Here is a 15,857-nt window from a genome sequence, read left to right as displayed (position 1 = left end):
TTTGACAAGGGCGTCGCAAATGGTAGAGAGAGGAAAGTGTAATCCTCGGAATAAAGGAGTTCATTTTTATGAATGAGTTCCGTGAACGACGGGTGGAATAGAAGAAGCAAAGAAATGAATGAGCTCTGGCTCTTGAGAGAAAGCGGATGCTCTATTTGCGTGAGCTCTTTTCATCCGAACGGGCAGCTGCGCTTCATGCATATGTGAACGGTTAGTTCGGGCTATTCATACGCCCCGAAGAACGGTGCTCAGCCAAAAGTTTTATTTCATGAATCCGTAATGTGTTACATTTTTCCATTTTTGAAACGGAAAGAACATTTGAGGAGCAAAGTTCTTTAGAATTGTGAATTTTTACGCTACTTTCAGACGCGTCTGAAACTAGTTGCAACGCGAGCGGAAACTTTTACAATCGCTTCAGATGGATGCGAACGAATCTCGTTTTCAATCTAGGACCCAGCACTATATCACCTCACGCACCCTTTATCCACCTTTTGAACGAAAGTCCCATCTGTTCTTTCCCCGGTATTTGATACATACAGCGGGTACAAAAGTAAAATAAAAAATGTCTTACCTTATCCTTGTACAGTAATATTTTTTTTTACTATACATATACTCCATGTTATCTAAGTCGATTAGCATAAACGGGTACCAAAAGGGTCGAAATACGATGCCACTTCAAATTCTATTTACTAAACGAACCGCAACAAAAACTTTTTAGAAACTAATGCGATATTCGAGAACAAAGGAGCCTGTAAAGAACACAAAGGTGATTCTGTAAACAGTAAATAACGATTTCACAACCATTAAAATTCCCAATGCGTAAAAAAATGAGCGCATTAAAATTCCCAAATATAGTTAAATTATCAATTTTCTGTGTCGTCTGGAAGTTTTCTGTAAATTCATCAGGTAAATTATCTTAATGCCAACCGCGATGAGAGGAGCAGATGAATTTACCAAAATTGATTAAATTTCGCGCGTATCTCATTGTCATAAGGGCTTAACGTTTTCACATTTATACTGTATTATAATTCTATCCACAAAGTTTCGTAATTATGCAAATTTCCAAGTAAATCTTGATTTACGGCGAGTTTTTATTACTGTAATGAGAGGACGGAAGATATCAATGGATTTCCATGAAATTTTGTACTGCCTTTACTGGTATGACAGGTAGATCACGTTATCGGTGCTATTATATTGCGGTCACTATAATTCCTAATATACATGATTAAAGGTTAAAGAAATGCTGAAATGATTTCGAGTTATAGTTCGTTAATTTTCATGTAAAATCGTATCACATCAGAAATGTGATCGGTGCCCTTCGTTGTGGTTACGGGAGGTTCTATTCCTTTTAGACCAGGTGAAAACATACGTGGGCTTTTTCTCTCACTGTAGATATACTTCTTTAACTTCGGATAGTTCGGCTCTGACTTCAATGAAGAAAAAACACCGATAATCCTTGAGATCAGGGCTGAACTCCCTGATGTTGAAAAATAATAATATCTACAAAAAAATAGCAATAAAAGGTAACCCCTCCCCCCCCCCCCCCCCGTTTGTGCGTGCAGGGTCTGAAAGGGCTATAGTATCAGTTCCACAAACTAGAACTATCACCAATATCTGCATTTTTTTTTGGGGGGGGGGGGAGGTATTATTTCATCCTGAAATTGAGAATGTTTCTGATAATCAATATTTGTCTTTAAAGCGATGGCAAAAAGAGGAAGAAACAATTTGAATTCACACATATATCGTCATTAAGGACGCAAAAAACAGAATCAATTCACTTAATGTACTATAGGTAGTAGGATGGAAAATTCAGCTTTTAAAAATAAAATTGTGTAAAATTCCTGTTGACTTGCAGGACAGAAAAAAATATTAACAGTTTCACGAAATGACAGTTATCGCCAAATTAAATCTATGGAGAACATGGAAATAGAAGTATTCGTTATAAGAGGTATTATTTATAATGACAATATTGTATATGACAATAATTTCCTTTCCCCTATGGCACTCGTCTGACTGTAATTTGTCACACATAGATGCGTTATTAGATTTATATTTGATTTATGTGTATATTCCACTCGCGTGTTGTTCCTCGCGTCCCGCCGCTGCGCAACGAAATCTTGAAACAATAATAGCAAAGAAAACATATACAAGACCCATCCAACATATATACATAAACAGAGAGTATATACGTACTAGTATAACATAAGTTTCCCGATTTAATGTCTTTCCTCGCTAGGGTGTAACGTTTTGGAGCGTTTCATCAAAATATGAGATGTTGGCAAAAATCATATTTCATGAGCGGCTGCCAAAAAATGTTTTCTCTGTGGGCAGCAGGTGGGAAATTTCTTTCAGTTATATTCGCGTTAACGATCGTTAAGTCGGCGCAAAACCACGGGAGATAACAGAAAAAAGAGAAAGCCATTCGTCTTAATGATGTTGTCGTCCCTAAGTTAGCTCGCGTTGAAAGTTCTCGCTTCCCTCTACCAATCCAGTTATAATAATGAAAACGGAAAGTAAATTACTGCAGGACGGGAACCTCATTTCCAATAGATCTAGATATGTATTTACGATACGTCATTTTTACCATCTCGAAGAAGGGTGTCAAACTCTAAAAAGAGCGATTAGCTTGGTCTATCTACAGCAGTTTCCCAAAATTTTTGTTCCATCACCCCCTTCTTCAGAGTTTTCTCTCATCGCCCCCAACCAAAGCAAACCCACAGGATCTCATGTTATACTCGTAGCTTCTATCGCTTTCCTTTCCATCGCCCACCAGGGAACGATATTGCTCACTTTGGGAAACCCTGATTTAGAGCATATCTTCAAGTTTCGCTGTCTGTTTCATCCGTTAAGAAAGAAGACAACGTTGCGTGGTTAAACTGCACTACGCGAGAATCGGCATTAGAATTCGGACTCGCGTTGTAATTAATCATTTCCTGCCTATTACACTATTAATCAGATGCGTGAGAATTTCCGATTACTCTGGCCAACAATAAAATTGCGTCCGAAATGAAAATATACGATTCCGAATTATTCCGACCTCCTAAACACAAATATCACCATGAAGAAGTGTTATAGGCTCTTGTTTGGAAGTGACTACTTTGTTAATAGTTAAAAAGTGCTTTACTAGCGTTATTGTATGGTGAGAAAATTTTAAGGACGTAGAACAACGGTACCGGGAAAAAAATGGTCAACCTTGATGCTGGCTGACTACTGTTGGATTGTAAGAGACGTTCCTTTTGTCTAGTACAAGTGTAACGCTGAACCAACTCACGTGTCAGACTCCAATAAATGAAGTGGAGACTAAAATTGGTAAATGTGGGTAAGGCCGGTATTACATTATAAAAGTTTGATAAAATCCCTTTTATAAAGAGTGCTTTTAGAAAATTTTTATAGTGTAATCCCAGTCAAAGTGCCAAAAGTGAAAATGTTGGGAAATCGCAAAAAATTGTTTTCTCACAAAATTATACATTCACACTAGCGACCGATTTACACGCTCTTTTGATCTACTTAGAGGTCTACCAGACACTCATTCCGTTTTCAAAATTTTAAGCATTTCTCATTTAGCACTTTAACGTGAAAACTGTGTTTGTGAAATTTTTGGCACCCATTGTTTACCACTTCTAGTCTTCAACAAAATAATATAAAATATGAAATAAAATATAAAATGTGAAATTTCCGATAAAACCGTATCTAATTTAGCTTTTTTATAATCAAATTCATGCTCAGCACACCGAATTACACAAAAGTGAATGTTTCTGTTTTGGACGCAGAAACCTTGTCAAAATTTGTTGTGACCGGTTTTATTCATATTACGTATTAAAAACAGACCTTCCCCCCCCCCCCCACTCTCAATATTTTTTGTGTTTGTTATTCTTTGTGACCCTCCGTGGATTTGGCTATTTTTTTAGTGCGCGTCAAAATTTTGACGATTCCTTTTGTTCTAAATATATTTAAAATTTTACTGTTGTACTTGATAGTATCAATGAGTTTCGATTACATTTCAAATGATAGGCCCACGTATTTAAATGTCAAAGATATGGTGGTTACTTTAAAGCTTATCTAACTAGTGCTTTAGAGAATTAATAAAAAGCATATTAAAAGCATTTGAAATTTAGCAATGTGTATATATATGATGAAAGGATAAAGCTTATTATTGGTCAACTCGCGAATTCACGGTGGATTGCTATTACGTTTTAACGACGTTACTTATTTACAGGAATACATTCGAGTATGTCTCGTCACAGCCAGAGGACATCGTCTTGCATTTCACGTCAGCAGCAAAATGGGCTCCGCTCTGTGTACACGATAACGTGCTGTTGACAGCTTATCCGGCTGGACACTGTTTAATTGCTTAGAGCCGTTTCTGATGGCGGGCTTGACTATTCCTCATCTACAGTTGTGGAACTCAATTTCTCGCATCCGTCACCGTTAACGAAATGTTACATTCGACCGATACATATTACGGACGGCATGAAATAAAGATACAAAAATGCTCAAAATGCTATAAAAAAAAATGTAGTTATTCGGTTTTCCACTACTACTAAACCCAGACATGCACCTCCTCCATATTCCTTTGCGGAATCTTCCACCAGTTTTTTTCTAACTATGAGTGAAGTGTAATGATTGAATAATTAATCGTTGTAGGCCTGTTGCTCTCTGTGGCGAGACCGGCTCGCATTTGCGACTCGAAGTTGGGAACCACAGGAAACCAACTTCAGCCGACCACCACTGCGGTGGGGTTCGAACCCGGATCCTCGCGACGCGAGTCCGTCATTATGACCACTCAACCACCGCAGCGGCCGGTTTTCCACTGCCGTCTCTTCACGCCTATTTTGAGCACCATAACCTTTAATGCATAACACACTTGTACTGTTTTGTTTTATTTACATGGGGCTAACGCACCCTGCAAAACACCTTTTCAATGGTCATTGAAAATTAATGTTACGCGTTTTGGCATTCGCGATCCTATCAGAAACACTGATCATTTTCTAATAATGTAATTATAGCGAAGAGAAGTAATTGCACTTGTATTGAGTGCAGCTCTTTGTACGTGAATAGGGGGACGGAGGTAAATGATGATATTCAGCGTTTCCGGGAACATTATAGTGAGTGGAAATACGTTTGCCATTCCATCAATATACCATTGTGAACAGAAGATAATTTAGATTGGTTTCAGTTTCATATATTAATGATGTATTTACAGTCTACCCTGGTCACTTAACCAAACTGGAACGGTTAAAGTGTTCGATTGAATGAGCATTTCCCTCGCTCTTTGAATTACATCTTTGTCGACAGGCAAAGCTCTAGAAACAAAAATACAATTGCGAAAGACGTTTCAACAGCGTGCACGTACGATTTTATTGAAATGCAAAGAAAAATACAATTATTATTTAGTTACAAGTTCGTTATTTCAGAAGAAAAACACGTATAACAAAAAGTAAGCATACATAATAAAATATATTCAGAAATAACATAAATGCAACCGTACTAAAATTGTTGATTGCGCTCATGTAGGGAGCACTGATATATCTTTGAACATTAACATGAACTTTGAACATGAACATAAAATTTCAATGAATTCATATTTTTAGTATCTGTATCCTGTATGAGACATCGGCTGATATTTAAATTACCTTTCTGTTCTAGTATAACCCACGTGATATTGATTTAAGAGCGGGCTAAAATGTTCTAAGATACAACATTGGGTCTTGTACCTTAAACAATTGAACGTTGTAACTCGAAACAGGGTAAAATTACACATACAGACAAAAAAAATTCAATTATTACTGGAAAAATAATATAATGAGTAATTTTTTTAATATAAATCATATACTGTGAAATAAAAAATGTCAAGATAATCATTCAGCCAAGATTATTAAAATATATACACAAAAGCAACAATAATTGGAGGTAAGAACGTATTTATGGTGATGAAATTCATAATCGTTCTGCATTATAGTCGTGCAAAGGAAAATTAACTGTTTTTAAATCTTTAGTTCGGTCAGTTCCTTTGACGTGCTAAGTGACTTAGAGAAACAACATCATTAGAGAAACAACATCCTTGATGTCAATATTTGCTATATCTGGCACTGATAAAATGTTTTCTCATCTCTCCTCCTAAGGAAATTCACTTGGTAAAAAAGTTTTTGTTGAACGCATCTCTCTCCCACAATCTTTTTTTCTTTCAACAAATATGACATGGAGATAAACAAATGTATACAGAAAAGAAGAAATGAGGGTAGCTGACATGTGTTTTTCTAGAAGAGAAGTATAGAACTAAAATTTAAAATATAAATATTATTTAAAAGCAAAATAAGAAGTATTAAAAATTAGTTTAGGCTGACTGCCAGGGCAAACTACGAAAGTTTCAAGTTTTATGCTGTTCCAAAGTACACGATCTTTTTGTTTTAAGGTACACGTTATTCCCATCATTCGAGACTAATATTACTAAGTTTATTCACAGTTCTCGTTTGATTGATATCTATATATATCAGATCTATATATATCTGATATATATATATATATATATAAGTAAATTCAGTGATTAATTAAGTAAATTCTAGCACAATGGACACGTTCGAAAAGAAATACGATAAACATGTTGGGGTAAATCGAGAAACTATCCATACTTAGAATAAGACAACCATAAATATTTTTTTGGGTATTGTATAATATTTTATCAGGTATATTTATAGTTTCTGGTTTTTATAATTGCGATTTTAATTTGGAGATGCTGTATTTTAGAAATATATGACATCCATGTTTGTTATGGGCAAAATCTTTTTCTTAGCCACCTCATTGGGCATTTTGCCTGTTGTGGCCTTGTATTTGTATTTGTACAAACTATGGCCGATTCACTCTTGAACAGAATAAAAAAGAACTGTTCGTTTTCGAGAGTTTTTCTTGACGTTATAGAAATAGCTCCCTAATTTTGCAACTCACTAACCGCGTTCGAACCCCACCGTTGTCACAGTCGGCTGAAGTTGGTTTTCTGTGGTTCCAACTTCACACTTTCGGCACAACTCCCTCTGTAGTAAATTGCCCATGGCGATAGACTGGAGTTGTGCCAGTTTTGTTAGAAAAAAAGAGCTCAGTATGAACCAATATTTTTTTTATATATCTTTAATATAAGCTCTCCGACATTCTTGCAAATCACTCGTGATAACTAAACTATGGTTAGAAATAGTGCTCATTATATCGGTCCGTTACACCGAGAATCAAGTAGAAAAATAATTTCTTATGAAATCAGAAAAATATTACCTTCTTATTCTAAAACCAGAATTTCGAGAAAAAATCGCACTGTTTGTGCTTTTTTTTTTATTCAGAGAAATCTCGGAATAAATAAATATTCATCGTCTCCACGGGAAGTTTCATTCGTTATCAAAGCGGATAAAAAAAATGGCGTTTGCAAACTAGAAACAATATTTAAAGAAAAGGAAATTTCAAACAAAAGAAATCGGCTCTATTTTATTTCTCTTTCGTGTGCAAATAAATGAAACAATGGATTTGTGCAACGTGAGAAGTTTCCTGGAAACTGATTTAAAAACAAAAAGTGACGGCGATGATGAAAACTAATAATTAATCATAAAAGGCTCTTAAAAATCGTCACGAGATGAATGAGACTTTGTCTTTGAAGCTTCTTATCTCTGTTCGCAAGAACATCGTTCCTGATATTCTTGTTTTAATCAGTTGCCGCTGTAAAAAAAAGAAAAAATCGAACAAAGAGTGAAAATTCGGGTGCATTAATTTAAAGTTGATGTGAAAAAAAAGAGTATTGCAAACCTGTCACGATGCTCTTTTGTTTCCGTTCATTTGCCTTCTCATGAAAACTATGTTTCATCCCGTAGAACACTCAACTTGAGCCGCTTCTCGAAATGCCTATTTTATAGTTAGACTGACAAGAACGTGTAATTAATTATCATTCCTGATACCACGAAATGATAATAGTGAACAACAAACTTTGACAAAGTTTCTGTATCCGAAAACAAAAATAATCATTTCATATTCAATTTGTTGTGATGAATGCTAATTTGACTATAAAAAAAGCTGAACTGGTTATGGTTTTCTTTGAAATTGCACATTCAATACTTATACAATAACACGATAGAATACATCGAAACACAACATTAGTCTATAAAAAAAAAAATATATATATATATATATATATACACACACACACATACAGACAGACATACATGACCGCTGATTGCCCAGAGAGACCATCTTGGGATGGTTTGCGCTCTTTCCCAAAGGGAAAGATGGTCTCGGAGAGCTGTGTTCCTAACAGTCTGAGTACATATGTAGTGTTGTGTTTGATTTGTCAGTGCTGCCATCTATATTTCAGAAGGGAAGTGAGTGATGTGTTATGATTGAATTACATTTGTACTGTTTGTAGGTCTGTCGCTCTCTGTGGCGAGACTTTTTAAAGTGGAGATCGGCTCGCATTCGCGCCTTTAAGTTGGAACCAACTTCAGCTGACCACCACTATGGCGATGGTGAGGTTCGAACCCGGGTCCTCGCCCGTCACTATGACCATTCGACCACCATAGTGGCTATATACACATATAGAAAAAACAACACAAATATATAGTAGCATAACATAAATATATACATAAACACAACACAAATACATGCAAACAACACAAATGCATACAAAAAAAAATGTATAACAGTACAATAGTTCATTTATTGGCATCCAATTAATACATCCTTTGCATTGCGCTTTTACTGGACACACAGGGAGCATCTCTTGCAATTACCTAACAGAACTCGGCCAGCATCGAGATTGACCATTTTCCCTGGTAACGTTGTCCTAAGGTCATATTACCTAACACATTTTCCCCATGCCAATAATGCTCGTTAACACTTTTTAACTATTGGCATGGTAATTTTCATGATAGTACTTTCTTTTTCTAATTAACCGCATAAGAACGAAAACTTTGCTGAAACACACATCATATACGTTGGTTGTTTAACCACTGGTTGATGCTAAGAATCTCTATTTTTCAGATAACCACAGGACCAGTACGATGTAAATAACCACTGCAACCAATGAATTTAATCGGAATTCCAAGAGAATTCTAACATCTCTAGCAAGAGAGCAGATTGAACTTTAATCGTGTTGTAGTAAGAAAACTGAGAGCGGGTGGGGGAGAGAGAATATGGAGGTAAATTTTAAAAAATGTGAGCATGTGCACCTCTCAAACATTCCTCGTAGGAATTTCTATAAAATGGTGCATGCAGGAACATGTATTCTGAGTATATGTGTGGCCCCTAACGTATTTATGTCGTTAGAGTTTTGCGTGTTTCGTGTCCAAGTGGCACTACCACCTGTCTTCGCGAGATAAAAAAGTTTGAAAGTCGTTGTGTAATGACGTTCGCGTTCATTCATACAATATCAAATTATCGATGAGATTCCTTATATCAAACTATCTAATATATTATACTAGCATTAACAGAACTTTCAGAATCAAGTAAAAAAAATTGCAATAACTATATCAGTTATAACATCTTATATTACGTTCTGCATATCGAGTTCGTGGAATCAAGAACGTTTTTAATTAGTTATTGTACGGACAAAGAAAAGGTCGGCTGTTCATTCGCATATAAAAAGACAATCCTACGTTAACTAAAATCATAAGTCGAAAATCAACGCTAAATCATAAGACAATATTCAATTGTCGCACGTGAGCTAATTCCCTTCTCAATTTTCTTTGCGAAATACATTTCTCGCTGAAAAGTAATTACCTTCTTTCAGCGAGAACAATTTACAAAATACTTTCCCTTCCCAGAGCACCGAGTAATTCTCAACGAAAGCTTGATCTAATTACAATCGAAAATGGAACATGTTTATTCATTTTTTAAAAGAAATTTATAATCCACGCCTTTCCGTAAAATTAAATTCCTGAGTCAGACTTCTCCTTAAATTCTTAACTATTTCTTTATGAGTGATGAAAAGTTTGTCACATTCACTACATTCATTTTTTCTGGTAGCCGTCATGAAAGTCTTGATCACATACTATGAGAAAGAAACACATTTTCCTGTAAAAAAAAATAAGTAAAAGATAAGTAAAAATATTTTTTTTTTTTTTTTTTTGCAATAAAAGGAGAAAACAACGATAAAAAAAATAACAATGAGAAAAGACAAGAACTCTTAACGTGTTTCGGCACATGGTGTGGTGCCAACTTCAGGGGATTTATACGTACGAGAGGATATACAGGGTGGTCCTTAATTCCCTTCGCCGCATTTCAGTGGCGAAACATTGATTCTAGAGGCACACTTCCAATTAGAAAAATCATCCAAATAGCGTGTAGACTTCGGATACGTCATTCATGTTGCAAGAGATTGTTTGAAATAAAAATGAAACTTTTTGAACGGACATCCTGTCCTAAAAAAACCTAACTAAAATGTTGTCGCCCTGTCTCTCCTGCCATATTTCTGAATGCAATAGTCGCTGAGATATTTTAATTTAAAACTTGAAAAAATTCAGAAAGAACAGCATAAACAACATAAATAACGTAAAAGCTTATAATGTTATTCTTTTTCAAATGTTCCCCTAATTTCAAATTCAAATATCTCGGCGAATATTACACTTGAAAATATGGCTTCTTTTGCCTCAAGAATGGCAACAACTTTCTAACCAGATTAGGACAGGATGGCAGTATAAAAATTATTACCTTAGAGAAATTTAAAAAAATTAGACCCTTGTATAAATGACGCATCCTAAGTCTACACGTTATTTGGATAATTTTTTCTAATTGGAAGTATACTTCTAGGATCAACGGTGCGCCAGCAATTTGCGACCAGGGGAATTTAGAAATAACGCTATATACCCTATATATCCCTTTCACTTTCCCACTTGATTATCTGATTATCTAATTCATGGCAAGTACGAATTCCATCACACTTGTCAAGAATTCATCATTCGTAGGCTTTTCAAAATTTATCAAATAGTTTGAGGCAAAAAGTAACCGATGTGAAAATTTGGCTATATAGTTCGAGAATAAAACTTACCAGAGGTGGGGAGGGGGGGGGGGGGGGGGGGTTTGAACTTTTTTCCATTCTCTTTTGTACTCTTCTTTTCATTTAAAACATCACCTATCAATAGTAAGAACTCGGCCTTTCGTGTTAATAACCACGAGATAGAAGTTACCAAAGTCAGCTGATTAATTTTAAAATCAATAAGCGCTGTACTACTATAGTATTTACCTAGAAATATGTCTGAAAATGGAGGGCATTTGATGAAATGTAAAGAAAAACGTTCCCCGTTCAACAAAAATAGAGAGATGAAAAAAATGGAACGATGCTCGTGATTGATGACGTGGTGGATTATATACAGCGCTTTTTTATTTTATTTTAATTTTTTTCTAGTAGAGGAAAAGAAGAAGATTGAATGAAATAACAATTGCGGAGGAAAAAGAAAGGAATGGTTTGCTACTTATGCGATTATGCTCCTGGAAGTGAGCCAAGCAAAATTCTATCAAGAAAAAGAGAGCTGCGGTTTCCATTTTTTCTTCCCTTTTTTGTGGGTTCAATCACTACTGGCGCTCGGACAAAATCGTCTGTTAACGTTATTACACTTCTCTTACTCAGACCTTTTTCTCGAAGATTCGAACTTCAACTCACGTAGCATCTAAACACAAATTTCTTGTTCTCCTTTGTTATTATGGATATATATCATTGAAGTGTATAGATATTATCTTCTTACATAGACTACGTGTATATACACACATAAAGAGAAACGTTATGTTGTTTATAGAATGTGCACTGTTCCTGAGTTATCAGAAAAAAATGAAACGAGGCGCTTCGATCTTTAAATCCCTTTACTCGTGGGTTCTCAGCAACAAATTTAGACGATGTATAGTTAAAGTATCAGCGATATATCTTCCAAAATGGTATTTCTATTAATATTTAGGATACGAAAGGGAAAAGAAGCGCCTAGTAGGTTTCCCTTCGTTATTAATCACATCCACCACCTTCACACTAGACACGATGTCCCAGAACTCATTTCTACAACTACATTGAGGGCTGATAGTTCACGTCAAAACAAACAATTGTTGCGATGAGACTCTGGGGTCTCAATCCAATTATTCGAGGGATACGTGCATTACCCTACTTCTCCAACACTCCCATTTCACTTATACTTCACGAGCAAAAGCTGTTTTTATGATCGCGTAAATTAATTAATATATAGTTACGGTTCATGTCTCGATTTCATTCATATTACTCCAATATCATTGCACCACATAGTACAGAAATATTGCTCTGGAGTATCTTTTGTCCATCTAACGACTTTCGACATTGAAATTTCGATCGATCTGAGATCGTTAGAGCGACAGAAATCATTTACAGGAAATAACACAAATACCAAAAGAAATGGCATTCAACAGTGCTGAGTTAACACGTGGAACTAGTGTAGAATTCGAAACATCCGAAAGTCGTAAAATTGCCCGACACGTGTTTTTAAATGTCCAACCTAATCTTTTTGTTTTTTTTCTTCTGCACTCGCGTGAAATGCTTAATATAATGAATCCTCGACTGCTCTTTTTGCGTTTCAAAATATGAGCTTGCGTCAATTTTACTACGCAACTTGGACGTACATTCGCGAGAGAGGAATGCGAATACACATATATGTATAAAACCTCCATCCCTCCAGAGAAGAAGCAACTCGGTTTGCTTATGGAACACGCTTTGGATTTTTCTAAAGCACTCTGAACGAAGTCGGTAGCATCGTGCTCTTCACTTTTAGTTGAAGGCATTTTTTTTGTTCTTTCTGTCGCCGTTGTTTATCAAGGCTCTTCAACCGGCCCTCGAACAAAGTCTTTTTTTTCCACCTTTATTAATTTTTCCCCCCTACTTTGGAATGCAAAGCTTCGCGTGTGCATAAATGAGCTCTTCTTCTCCTCGGATAACGTTTTTCCCCAGAGCCTTTGTGTTCGGAAGGAGACGCTATATCGAGATAATTATTCAAACTTCTTTTCCAAGTCAAGTCTGTCATTTTTATTTACCGGAAAATTCTTTCATCGAAGACAGACTCTTTGTACAGAAACGTTCTCGAGTATCCTTCCGTAGAAAAATCAGTAACCCCCGTTTTTGAAACACTGTTTTAATTAATAGTGATTAGATGCTATCTCGAGTAAATTTACAATTAAAATTCCCTCATTTTTGAAGCCGCCTCCAGATGTGACGGTGGACACTGTAAGGCTTTGTGCTTGTTAGGGGCTCGTATTGTATGTGTAAATTACGTGCATACATTTGCGTATGTAAGTTTTTTTTTATTTTTGCGGTGATAGTTCCCGTGTTCGGATGCTCGAATCTTCTAAGTAGATGTTTATGCAAGGTTTCAACTTAAGTTTCGAGAGAAAATTTTTTTTAAGGTTCCGCGGAATTGAACTTCACGGAACCCGGAGTAATAAAAAAAATTGATATTAGAAGCTTGGACAACGAGATTGCGGGCATTATATATGCGTCTACCATGCGTACGGGTGCACCAATCGTTTTCTTCCCCCTTGAATAGACAAAAAAACTTTACTAATACTTCTATAAACCTGACCTTTATTTTGAATTTTAAGAGAATAGTGCCGGTCAAAAACATTCAGACTATTTTGCTCACTAAACAACTGAGGAAACAGTAATCCCAGTAGTTTTAGAAAGTAGTAGAAAATGTTCTATACACGGGTATTGCGCTGCAACTTTTTCTCTTCAAATTATTCTTTTTTTTGTGATTTTTAAAAGCAAAGCATATATATGGGAATTTTTCCCACGAGTAACCATCACTGTATGTGAGTGACCACACTGAAAATTTTGAGACTCCACACCCAAAATAGCACAGATGCTTTATTTCATTGTCCAATCAGCAATTGGCAAGCATTTGGCGTCCTTTCTAGAATTATGTGCTGCTTGGCTCATAACTGACCGTTTGTTTTTACGCTGTGTTTAGTTTTTTCCAATTTTTTTTTATTTAATTTTCAAACCAGAAGCTCGTTCAACCTCGTACGACGGACAAAACATCATAAATGCTACTTTTCGTTTCTTCTGGAAATTTTAAGTCGTTAATAAGAGAGATGGATTTAACCCTTAGGTCCCCGTATATTTGAATACAAATACAACGCCACAACAGGAAAAATGCCCAACGAGGTGGCTGAGATGGGGCATGGGTACATGGCAAATACATGGCCAAGGAACGCCCAGTGCAGTGGAACTTCGGTTAACGAGCTTAATTCCTTCCGCCAACGTGCTCGTTATTCGAAACAAACTTCCCCATATGAAATGATGGAAATTCGCATAATTCGTTCCATAATTATTCATTCACATAAAAATGACTAATAAAAACGACATTCGATCAATAATTAAACACAATAATAATTATACATAATGCAATGAAATATAGGTAATATAAATAGCGCCATAAATAAACATACAAAATACGATAATGTTTACGAACATGATTGACTATTAACTTACTCTAAACGGCGACAGAGGGAGAGGAGGGCTATCGTTTAGGACGATTTACAGACTCACTGTTGTTTGTAAGCATTCTTTTTTTGGGTGACTTTCAAAAAAAGCTTTATGCAATGACACTATTACTTTTGCCTCCTTTTTAGGGTTTCTGGGAAATGGGAAATTGCAGTGTTCGTTGGACAGATTCATTGCTCGCACACTGCTACAGCTTTATTTGGGTGACTCTTTTCTACAGAGTTTTGAGCAGATTCCTACATTCTACACATCTCTCTAATTTAATTTTATGTGAGGGACTTCTCCTCACTTTTCTCTTCCTCAGACGAGATACCGTCCATAAACTCTTGCTGGTGCGTGCGACAGAGATCCATCACTTCATCTACCGTCAACTCCTAGATATTTTAACACCACTAGTTCTTGAATGCCATTCTCATGCACCTCTATTCCATGATCTTCCCCATGCGCACAATCTCTTCGACAAGTAGTGGCTCCTATTCCTGGGCTAGCCCCCTCAAAGTCACGTTCAGTAATGCAAATCAGCCTACAGTTTTCTCCAAGTAGAACTTGAAGAAAACTTCGTGCACCTGTACGTATGGCTACAATGCTACATCTAGTTTCATATCGTAAATATTCACACTCGCTTTTGTGTTAATTTTCCGAGTGAGGGAACGCTTACCGGAGAATCTAGGGGAGAATATTATCCAAATTCCATAACATGTGTGTGGGCGAAAGCAAAAACCATCAGCTCAGTTGTGAAAACGTGAAAATAAATAAACAAAGCACAAAAATTTGCTCGTAATGCGAATCATCACTCGTCTACCGAATCTAAATTCTTCAAAATTTTCGCTCGTTATGCGAATTGCTTGTTAACCGAATTTCCACTGTATACCTATTTATTTTCTCAATTTTTTGGTATTTCAGAAAGTAAATCTTTTTACTGTCATTTTAGTACAAAATGAAATGCGACTAATATGAGCGCAATACTTTTTTATCTGGAAAAAGTTGATTCCTCGTTGGTATCATATTTTGAGAGCTTCTGAAATTTTACGTGTTCAGAGATTTATAAAATCGCAACGAATTCAGGGGAACGGGAAAAAAAATTCAAGGTGAAAACTATTCAACTTTTCTAAGAAAGATTTTACCTGTTTATAGATAACATTAAAATCAAGGCAAACTCTATATTTTACCCTTAATTAACTATTTCAATTTATTAAAAAGAATCCACTCCAATTAATTAAATTGCTGTGCTGATATATTGTTTTAATTAAAAATATCCTAGCAGCACCATTTATATCCATATTTTCTAAAAAAAAGATATCAATACATTTTTATGGGGGTGGACCATAGACAGTTAAAAACCTCTATCCGTTAAGAGCGAAAACTAAGGAAACACGGAACT

The sequence above is a fragment of the Pholcus phalangioides genome, unplaced genomic scaffold (genome assembly GCF_987345545.1).
Source record: "Pholcus phalangioides strain wild (caught in Gottingen) unplaced genomic scaffold, Ppha-v1.0 ptg000004l_1, whole genome shotgun sequence".
Lineage (NCBI taxonomy): Eukaryota > Metazoa > Arthropoda > Arachnida > Araneae > Pholcidae > Pholcus > Pholcus phalangioides.
Note: the sequence above shows the minus strand (reverse complement) of the source record.